Below are 9,684 nucleotides of genomic sequence, written 5' to 3' on the forward strand. Positions count from 1 at the left end.
GGTACGGAGTGCCTGCTCAGCAGACAGAGCTGCGGCTGGAGCTGCTGCCCTGCTCAGATGGCCGGCCCAGGGCTGTTCTGAGGAGTTGGAATGGGGCTGGAGTCAGACAGTGTGAACGTGGGAGTAGATGAGCATAAGCCCCTTGATGAGGAGGAGACAGGAAGCTTTGGGGGCTCAGGGACCCACTTCAGGGCAAAGATGCAGACCCTCTACCCCTGGGTGGGAGGCACAGACAGCCTGGGATACTGCTGCTCCGGGCCTCTAACTGGGATCATCCTTTGCAGCAGCAGGACGGAGCAGCCACGGCCTGTCAGCCCCAGACCAGCCAGCCCGGCACGGCGCTGTCTCCTGATGGTCTGCCCCAGCCCCCAGAGGCTCAGAGGAGCTCAGAACCAGAGCTCAGGACAGAATTCTGCCTGGGATCAGAGATAGGTCCTAGGTCTGTGTCTTTCAGAGTCCAGTCTTGGGTGGGCTCAGAGCTCTTCCTGGGCTCAGAGAGAGGGTGCTCCAGGTCGTGAGATCTGGGCCTACTTGGGGACAAGGGCAGGAGGCATGTGACCTCACCCTGGAATGAACTGGGCCTGGCTGCGGAGTGTCCCCAAGTCCCTGGATGGGTGATTCGTGTCAATCCCATTTGTCTCACAGCCCTTCACAGCTGTGAAACTGTCCTGCACCCACCCCCCACCCCATCCCCAGCCTGGGGCGGGAGGCGGATACCTGAGTCGGCTTAATCCTCCGGCTTTCCTGAGAACGGCTCTGCTGTTCTTGGCCAAGGGCCTCCACTGAGCCTGGCACGGCTTCGGCTTGGCCTTCACCAGCGAGTGAGGGCTTGGCGGGGACCCAGACAGGGCGGTGGACATGATTAAAGCACAGAACATGGGGCCTGGGCAGGCAGCAGGGGCCCCACCAAGCTCTGGTCAGCGCCTTGGCAGCAGTGCTGGGGCTCACCTCCCTGGGCCCCTCGTCCCAAGGAAGCTGCAGGGCCTTCTCCCAGCTCACCTGGTCCAGAAAACAGACAGACCTGCTCCTTCACTCTGAGACAAATCAGGATCTCCCAGAGGGAAAGAACCAGAAGATTGAGTGCAAACCCCTGGTCCTCTCCCAGCCTTGATTGCATCGCTCCCATGTCCCTGGCTCGGTGCCAAGTTCTGGGTAGGGGGCACAGAGATGAATTTGCTACAGAGCCCCGAGGACACAGCCACACCCCCTTCCCACTGCCCCAGTTCTTGGAATGGCCCTGAGCCAGTCATCTGAGCAAGGCGGCAACGAGAGCCGCAGCTTCGTCTGACCGCTCCATGCCAGGCATGTGCAACGCGCTCCAGCACCTGGACTCCCGCCACAGCCCTCTCCAACAGACAGGGAAACTGAGTCTGGGGAGGGTAATTGTCCAAGGTCAGAGAGCTCAAAATGGAGCAATGGATGCTTGAACCTGAGCTGTGTGAGCCCAAAACCTGGACTTTTAACCACAGTGGGGAAGAGAGACGAACAGGCAGAGTAGGGCAGAGGGAGGGGCCTGAGGTCACCCCAGGGAGGAGAAGGATGGTGCAATAGGGTACAATCAGGGGACTTGCCACCGAATGGTGCCTACACACTCCGGGGCCACTTTAAGTCTTTTTTCCCCCCCTTTCTTTCAAGAAAGTGAGAGAGAGAACGAGACAGACACCCCATAGGGTCTCATCATGCCATGATCGCCTTTTCCTTGTTCTCCAGCTGGTCAGGATCTCGGGCACCGCCCAGCATGCTTCAGGTCAACCAGGGATCTGAACCTGTGGCTTCCAGCACTGTAGTTCAGTACGCTGCCACCTGCACCACCAAAGCAGGGCTGAGGGCCACTTTAGAAACCCCAAAGTCCCTGTGGTCCATTTCCTTAACAATTAGTGTTTTCACATCTTGTCATTTACGGGCTTTGTTTGTAGACCTAGAGGGAAACATTTCAATTGTAGAACCCCAGTTACCCATCAAGTTCTATTTTCCTAAAAAATGTACCGTGATACAACCCCAGAGACCGGGGCTGGGATGGAGCTGGAAAATGAGGAATCGCAGGCTCGCCAGATGGTAACAGACCATCCCGTGAGACCACTGATTCAGTCCTTCTATATAATGAATAGTGGAGCCAAGGAACTAATGAGGACTAGGGAGAGATCAGACTCTTATTCACCATCGTATCCTCAGTGTCCCGCACAGGGCAATCAATATTTTCTAAATAAATGAGTAAGTGCCTCTCAGTGAAATGGATAACACCTGAGCTTCTGAAGCATCTCTAATTAATAGCTGAGAGCCACTGAATGAGTCATTTAAGCCCTGCTTTCAGCTCTGTCCTAATGAGGGACTTAGACTAAATCCAGGACATTAAAGACACAACGCACAGGGCACAACTCCTACCCCTTGCTTCCAGGCAGACATTACTAATCGACTTCGTGAGTTCACCTGCTGGACCCAAATAGCCTCAGCATCCTGTTTAGCACCACCAGGCAGTCCTTGATTGCTTATCAAATGTAGTCGGGAGAGAACTCATGTGTCATCCTGGGGTGGGATGAGCTACTCTAACCCACAAATCTATGAACAAGTGCAAAGACGCTGTGGGATAGGGTTAGGACGAAGAAAGGGACAGGTAAAGAGGCTCTTGGGAAACTCCTAATTCCTATGTGGGGATCCTCGGAGTTGTAAGAATGGGCAAACTTGCCCCACACCAGATGGGATCAGATGCACAGATGGAGAATGGATGGTGGCCCCCAGCTTGCTGCCTAAATCCTCTACGCTGGAACCAGCTCTCAGCCTGAAAACCACAGGCAGCTCAGAGCTTTGATTAATTCCAGGGCCTGGATGCAGTGTTGAGGCCATAGAACGCTGTGCAGCTGGCAACCCAGGAGGGAAGAGTTGTTTCCAAAAGCTGGGGCCACCAAACTTGGGGAGGGTGTGGGTAGGCATAAGCCCTAGCTCTGCTGGGATTAAAATGCTCTTCGATGGCTCAGTTGTGGTGGCACAGGTGGTGGGTGCTGCTGTGTAACAGCAGACCCATAGGCAAGGCTTAGATTCAGATCCTGGGTCAGCCTGAACATGCCAGGCATGCCCACAGGTGCACCCATGACCGTGGCTGGCTAGAAGACTTGGAGGAGGGGGGCCCAGAATCACAGCATGACAAGACCCTGCCAGGGTTTCTGTGTGTCTCTCTCTGGTGAGTATGCATATGCTATCATGAATAAAAATCAATAAGGTTTTTTAAAAAGTATATGAGGTTTTCGCCTTCATTACTCATTAAGGAAATAAAACTTAAAACCACGGTGAAATTCCCTGCAGCCCTCAGAGTGCTAAAATTTAAGGATTGACAATTCTAAGTGCTGCCAGGATGTGGAACAACCGGAATTCTTATACATTGCTGGTGGGAATATAAATGGTACAATGTTTAAAAACTGTCTGGAGTTCCTCAAAAAGTTAAATGTAGACTTCCCATAAAACCCAGCAATTCCACTCCTAGCTCTACACCCAGGAGAAATGAATATATATGTCCACAAAAATACAGCATTATTCATCATGGAAAAAGAAAAAAGAAACAACCCAAATGCCTGAGAAGCGATAAATTATGATATATTTATAAGATGGAATTCTAGGCCAGCTGGTGGCATGGTGGTTAAGGCAGCTGGATTCCACACGCCATGCCTGACCGCATGGTTTGAGTCCTGGAACTGGCAGCTTGGAAAACATGCCAGGCACATGTGTGTGCGTGCCCGAAAGGAGAATGGAGGAAAAGGGTCATCTCCCTGTGGGGCGATTTCTCTTGCTCTGTCTCTTTTTCTCTCTCTCTTTCCAGTGAGTGCACAAGCCCTATAGCAAAAAAAAGAAAGAGAAGGAAAGAAGAAAGAGCGAGAGAAAGATGGAATTGTAAACAAAACCAAAAAAGAATGAACTGCTACACACACCGACCTGAATGAATCTCACAGGCACCCAATAAGTGAAAGATTTAGGCACAAAGGAGTGCGCTGGGGGCACAACAGTGAGGTCACTGGACCTACATGGGAAAGGTTCTGGGTTTGCAACCCGCGACCTCCCTGGGTGCGCTGGGTGCACACAACGCCTGTGATCCTGGCCAGCGGCACCTCGAGGTAGATTACGGTGTGAAAACCCTTTCCTTCTCTCTCTCATAGAAGAAAGGAAGTTTGAAAAAGAGTATATGTGGGATTCCATTTATCTGAAATTTGTGTGCGCTGACTGCGGCTCCCATAGCAAATCACAGCACACGTGGTGGTATGGCTTAAAACCACAAAAACGTGCTCGTGGTTCAGGAGGCTAGATGTCAAAACTCAGGTGTCAGCAGGACCCGCTCCCTTCAGAGGCTCAAGGGAAGAACCCTTTCTTGCCTCTCAGCTTCCAGTGGCTGGAGGCTCTCCCAGCGTTCCCTGGCTTGCAGGTGACCCAGTCTATGCTTGGCTGCGCCTCCCAGTGGCCTTCTCCTCATTTGTCTCCTCTGTGTCTCTGCATCTAACTCTTCCCCTCCTGCCTCTTCATAAGATGCCAGTCGCTGGTCTGAGGAACCACCCTAGTCCAGCATCTCATCTGTATTTGATTATATGTGCAAGGACCCTATTTCCACATAAGGTCATGTTCACAAGTGCCTGGGATTGGGGCCTGAGCATACAAGGGGACTACAAATAGCCCAGGAAGGGCCTGCTCGGTTGTGCAGTGATAATTCGCTGCTCACACGACACAGGCTCCGTAAGGAAACCCACAGCCTTAGCAAGCCTGTCCACGCCGGGTTTGTGCCCATGACCCTTTTCGGCTGGGAAGGCTGGAAAAGGATCGTGACTGAAGATCCTATTGAAGATGCTTGTCATTTGCTCTCTCTTTCTCTATCTCTGTCTCTCTAGCTCTCACTCTCATGAAAGAAATAAATAGGGCCAGCAGGTGGGATAAAGGTTAAGGTGGCCGGATTCCTCACGAGCAGCTGCGTGGTTTGAGTCCTAGACCCAGAGGCTTGAAAATCATGCCGGTGGACGTGTGTGTGTGCCCAAAATCCTGAGAGGAAAATGGAGGAGGGAAGGGAGTGCAGCATGGCCATCACCCTGGAGGGTGACTTCTTGCTTTCCCTCTCTGTCTCTCCCTCTCTCTGTCTCTCTCTAGTGAGTGCACGTGCCCTATAGCAAAAACGAAAGAAAAAAATAGAAAGAAATGTTTCAAAAAGTTTATATAAGCTTTGTGTGCTTAACTATGAGTATTCTATTCTCCTTTTAAAATCTCTCGTGGGGGACAAGCAGGCAGCACGGTGGTTGAGGTGCTAGTTTCCCACATGGCCAGCTATGGTTGGAGTCCCAGACCCGGAGACTTGAAAATCACACCAGCCATGTGTGTGTGCACATGACCAAAACCCTAAGAGGAAAACGGAGAAAAGGGGATTGCAGCATGGCCATCCCCCACCCCAGCCCCCGCGGAGTGTCTCTCATTTTCCCTTTCTCTCTCTCAGGCAAGCACATGTACCCTATGGCGGAAAACTAAAAATGTAAATAATAAATAAAGATCTTGCAGAGGGCCCAGACAATGGCGCACTGGTGACCCGTGTGGAGCAGTTCCAGGCTCCCGTGCAGAGACATTCCTGAGTAGGCCAGGCTCACGTGCCTTGAGGAGGTCAGGGCCCGCTGAGGCTGGGGGGAGATCACATCGACAAGACGCTGCTAGGAGTGGTGCCTCTCTCTCATGAAAGAAATGAATAAAACAAACTTAAAAAAAAAATGCTTGTAGGAAGTTAAGTTAGCAGTTGGGTGAACAGATGTCGTTTTGCAAGTCAATACAAAACACACATGCACACAACTTACGGAGACCTATACAAACACACTGGCCCTCACTCACCTCCTCAGCCTGCTCTGTGAGGGGTGGGGATGGCAGGGGGTTATCCAGGCTACCCTGGCAATTTCGAGTGTGGAGCCTGAGGCAGAGAGGCTGTGTCTGCCCACAGTTGAAAGTCAAGGCCCATGAGGGGCCCCAGAGACCACCCTGCGTTTCCTCCTCTAGGGTGGAAGCAGGCAGCTGGGTTTGCTCTGGATAAACAATCGGATGCAAATGGAGGAGCTGAGAGCCTCAGGCCCTGCAGGAGTAGACCCCCAAGAGGCAGAGAAAGATGAAGCAGGAATACATAGAAATGGGTGGGAGAAAGAGACAGAGACACAGAGAGCAAGAAAGAGACGGAGAGTGGGACAGAGAGTGGCAGACATTCAGCAGTCGTTTGCTTTTTCCCCCCCCCCCCCACACACACACACACACCCTGGCCTGTATTCTGGCTATGATGAGTGCTGGGGACACAGACAGGGCACCAATTCCTGAAGAGCTCCTGGCAGGGAAAGACTCCAGGTACCCAGAGGTGGAGAGCCAGGCTCTGGTCGTCTGCCTCCCCCTTCCCAAGGGAGTCGGTGTCTCATCACCACCATCAGCCCCCACCCCCCCGACCCTGTGCCCACCTAAGGAATCCAGAGACAGAGCCTGCCCCAGTGGTGCATGCCGCTTGGACACTGTGCTCTGCAGACGGACCACAAAGAAGCCCCAGGTTCAATTCCCAGCCCAACCTAAAGGCTGGTATAATGGTGTGCATCTGTAATCCCAGAGATCTGGGAGACCCAGGCAGGATTGTAACAGGATGGGACCCTGTCTTTAAATTTAGAAAAAAGGAGAAGAAAAAAAAAAAAGAATCCAGAGACAGGCCAAGCTCAGCCAGCAGAGGGAGTGATGGACAGGTGGGGTACCCACAGTGCCAAGAGCCTGCTCCTGGAGATGTGCTGCAGTCCCCCCAGTACCCGCATCTTCTTCCTCCTTTCTTCCCCCGGGCCTGATCTGTCTGTGGACAGGAACCAGGGAAAAGATGCTGCACTTGGAGTAAGATCCACCGTCAAATCCTCACTGCCATTCCCTGGCTGTGAAACATCAGACAAGTCACTTAACCTCTCTGGACCGTGGCTTACTCATTGGAAAAATGGGAGGGAGGTGTTTCAAAATACAGGTTTTGTTACTATTAAGGTGTGATGAGGCTAACAGATCAGGAGACCACTGTCATTGGAAAGGTCATTTTACTCACAGATCCCCAGAGAAGGCACCACTACACCACAGGGTCCACGCGAAGCCGTACGGCGGGGGTGAACTCGGGCAGGAGCCTTTCTTGTGGGAAGGAACCCATGAGCCAGGCATGCAGCTTAGGACTGGCTGCTCGGCATCATCTCGGCCGGGCGCTGGGGTGCAACTGCTGTCTCTGGCTGCCTAGTATCTGGCCCTGGAGTAAGGAGGGCAGGGGAATAGAGGACCTGAGTGTCAGAGCCCAGCCAAGGAGGCGGTCGGGGCGCATGGGCTCTGGACTGGTTGGTTTGTGGATGAAAGGCCAGTTGGGGGCCAGGCAGCGACACAATGGCGAAACACCATACTCTGTATACTCCGTGGGGCCGGCCCCCATGGGAAGGCTCTGGGTTTGAGCTGGTGACCTCTGTGGGTGCACTGGGCACACATGAGCCCATGCTCCGGCGCCGACTGAGGCTGGGGGTAGACTGCAGTGTCAAGACCTTGCCAGGGGTGTCTCTGTCTCTCTCACTCATCGCGTACGTAAGTGGAAGGAAAGAAGGGAGGGAGGGAGGGAAGTCGTTCGTGGTCTCTAGGAATTATCTAGCCCTAGAAAGGACAGTCTCTTCAGGATCAGCAAGACCTCAAGACGGCAAAGCATCAAAAGACAAAATAAAGACGTGGTCCGGCATTACACAGAGGACGCTGGATCCCACTCGGCCACCTTGGGTAAAATCCTGGCCCCATCGGCTTCACGCCTGGCTTGTGTGCACATGCCCGGGATCCTGGCCAAATGGAGATTTAGAGGAAAAAGGCCCGTGGCGTGACCAGGCCCCGTCAGGGGTGTTTGCTTTCTCTTTCTCGCTTTCTCTCTCTCCTCTCTTTGTCGCTCTCGAGTGCATGCACACGCTCTCCATCACACATTTTATGAAAAGCATGTGATCGAGAGAGCGGGGTCACAGCACTCCTGTCGGGAGATTAAACTGGTCATTGTCATGGAAACGCCCTGTGCTGCCTGCCAGTGGCAGGAGCAGGCAAGGCTGGAATCTGAAGCCACATCTCATCTCCCCTGGGAAGCCTCCCTGAACTGACCCCTTCAGCTCTGCATCTAACTGACCAGCCCTCACCCCTACCTTCACCCCCACTCCCATTAACATGGTCAGTTCACACCCATGTACTCTCACTCACGTTTCTGGGGGGCCAGGGGTCCTCACTGGTCTGAGCTGATGGGGAAAAGGTGGGCAACCCCGTCTGAACCAGAGAAATGGGAGCCATCGAGGCGTCTACACGGATGCTCAGACCATCTGGGAATACAGGGTGATTGGGAGGGCCCCTTGGAGAAGTCAGTGCAGATGGCGGTGGGCGGGTCTTTCCTCCCCACAGGACACTTTGAATATCGCTCCTGGAGGGTGCTCACACCTCCTAAAGTCACCTCTCCAGCCAGGCACAGCCCTGAACCAGAGGGTTTGCTTTCAGGAGAAGAAGACGAGAGGTTTGCAATGAGATGCCAGTATTGAAACAGGACACAAGAGTCTGGAGGGATGAGATCCAGAATGTTCCCTCACTAACCTCAGGGCTGAGGGAAAGGAGGAGGTCCCTCCCAAGACCCTGAAAGCCCTTTGTTTTAGTATTTTGGGCTGAACTCTGTTCCCTCCTCCTCAAGTTCATATCCCCTCACCCCTAGGACCTCCTAAAACGTGAATTCTATTTGTAGAGAGGCCCTTGTTTATTAATGGGCAGAGGTCACATATGCTCACCAGAGAGAGACAGCGAGAAGGGGAGCGAGAGAAAGAGGTGTACTCACCCCGCAATCCCTTCTCCTCCATTTATCCTTCCTTTTGGGATTTTGGTCATGCATGCACATGCACCCAACATGTTTTTCAAGCCACCAGGCCCAGGATTTGAACTGCTTTCGACCATGCGGGATGTGGCTCCATTAACCATTGCACTATGGGACCAGGGTTTTACAATTTTTAAAGCCCAAGGAGCATCTTCAAATTAAGTACTACTTGGAACCCCAGTAAGCAAACCAAACAAGACAAGGTCTGCCTGAGAGTCAGCTAGGTGAGGCCTGGAGCCTGCAGCCAACCTGCAGCCCTGCCCGTCCTCAGGGCTCTAAGGAACACCCCCTGAAACCGCTGATCTCCCCAACACATCCTCTCAGGAGCTCCCAGGAGAATCTGGAGGGCTCTGGGGACAGGAGCAGACACAGTCCCCCACCTGAGAACAGCCCCTACCGCTAACACAGCCTTGGGATCCAAGACTCCAGCGCTCGGCTCTCATCAGCTTGCAGGAGTCTAAGGAGTGATGGAGTGGGGGGCCCCCCACGCCCACTCACATTTGTTCTCAGTCCTTCTCTCAGCTCATGGCGGACGCCTGCTATGGGAAAGAGCTCCTTGCACTAGGAGAGAACGATGCAACTATGGGTTCTTTTGCAACTGTGTCTTTCACTTTCTGGAGGTGCTGAGCAGGAAGACAAGGAGTGACAAATCAGACACACAAGCAAACACAGGAACTCAAACAGCAGGTGTAAGACACAGGGCTGCCTTCGCTCGTTTGCATGTGTTTCTGTTCCATTCCATTCCCTCATGCTGCTCGTGACCCACTAAATTGATTTCACGCCTTGCTAACCCGCGATTTGAAAAGTGCTGGAAGAGC

Source organism: Tupaia chinensis, unplaced genomic scaffold, assembly GCF_000334495.1.
Source record: "Tupaia chinensis unplaced genomic scaffold, TupChi_1.0 Scaffold000429_1, whole genome shotgun sequence".
Lineage (NCBI taxonomy): Eukaryota > Metazoa > Chordata > Mammalia > Scandentia > Tupaiidae > Tupaia > Tupaia belangeri.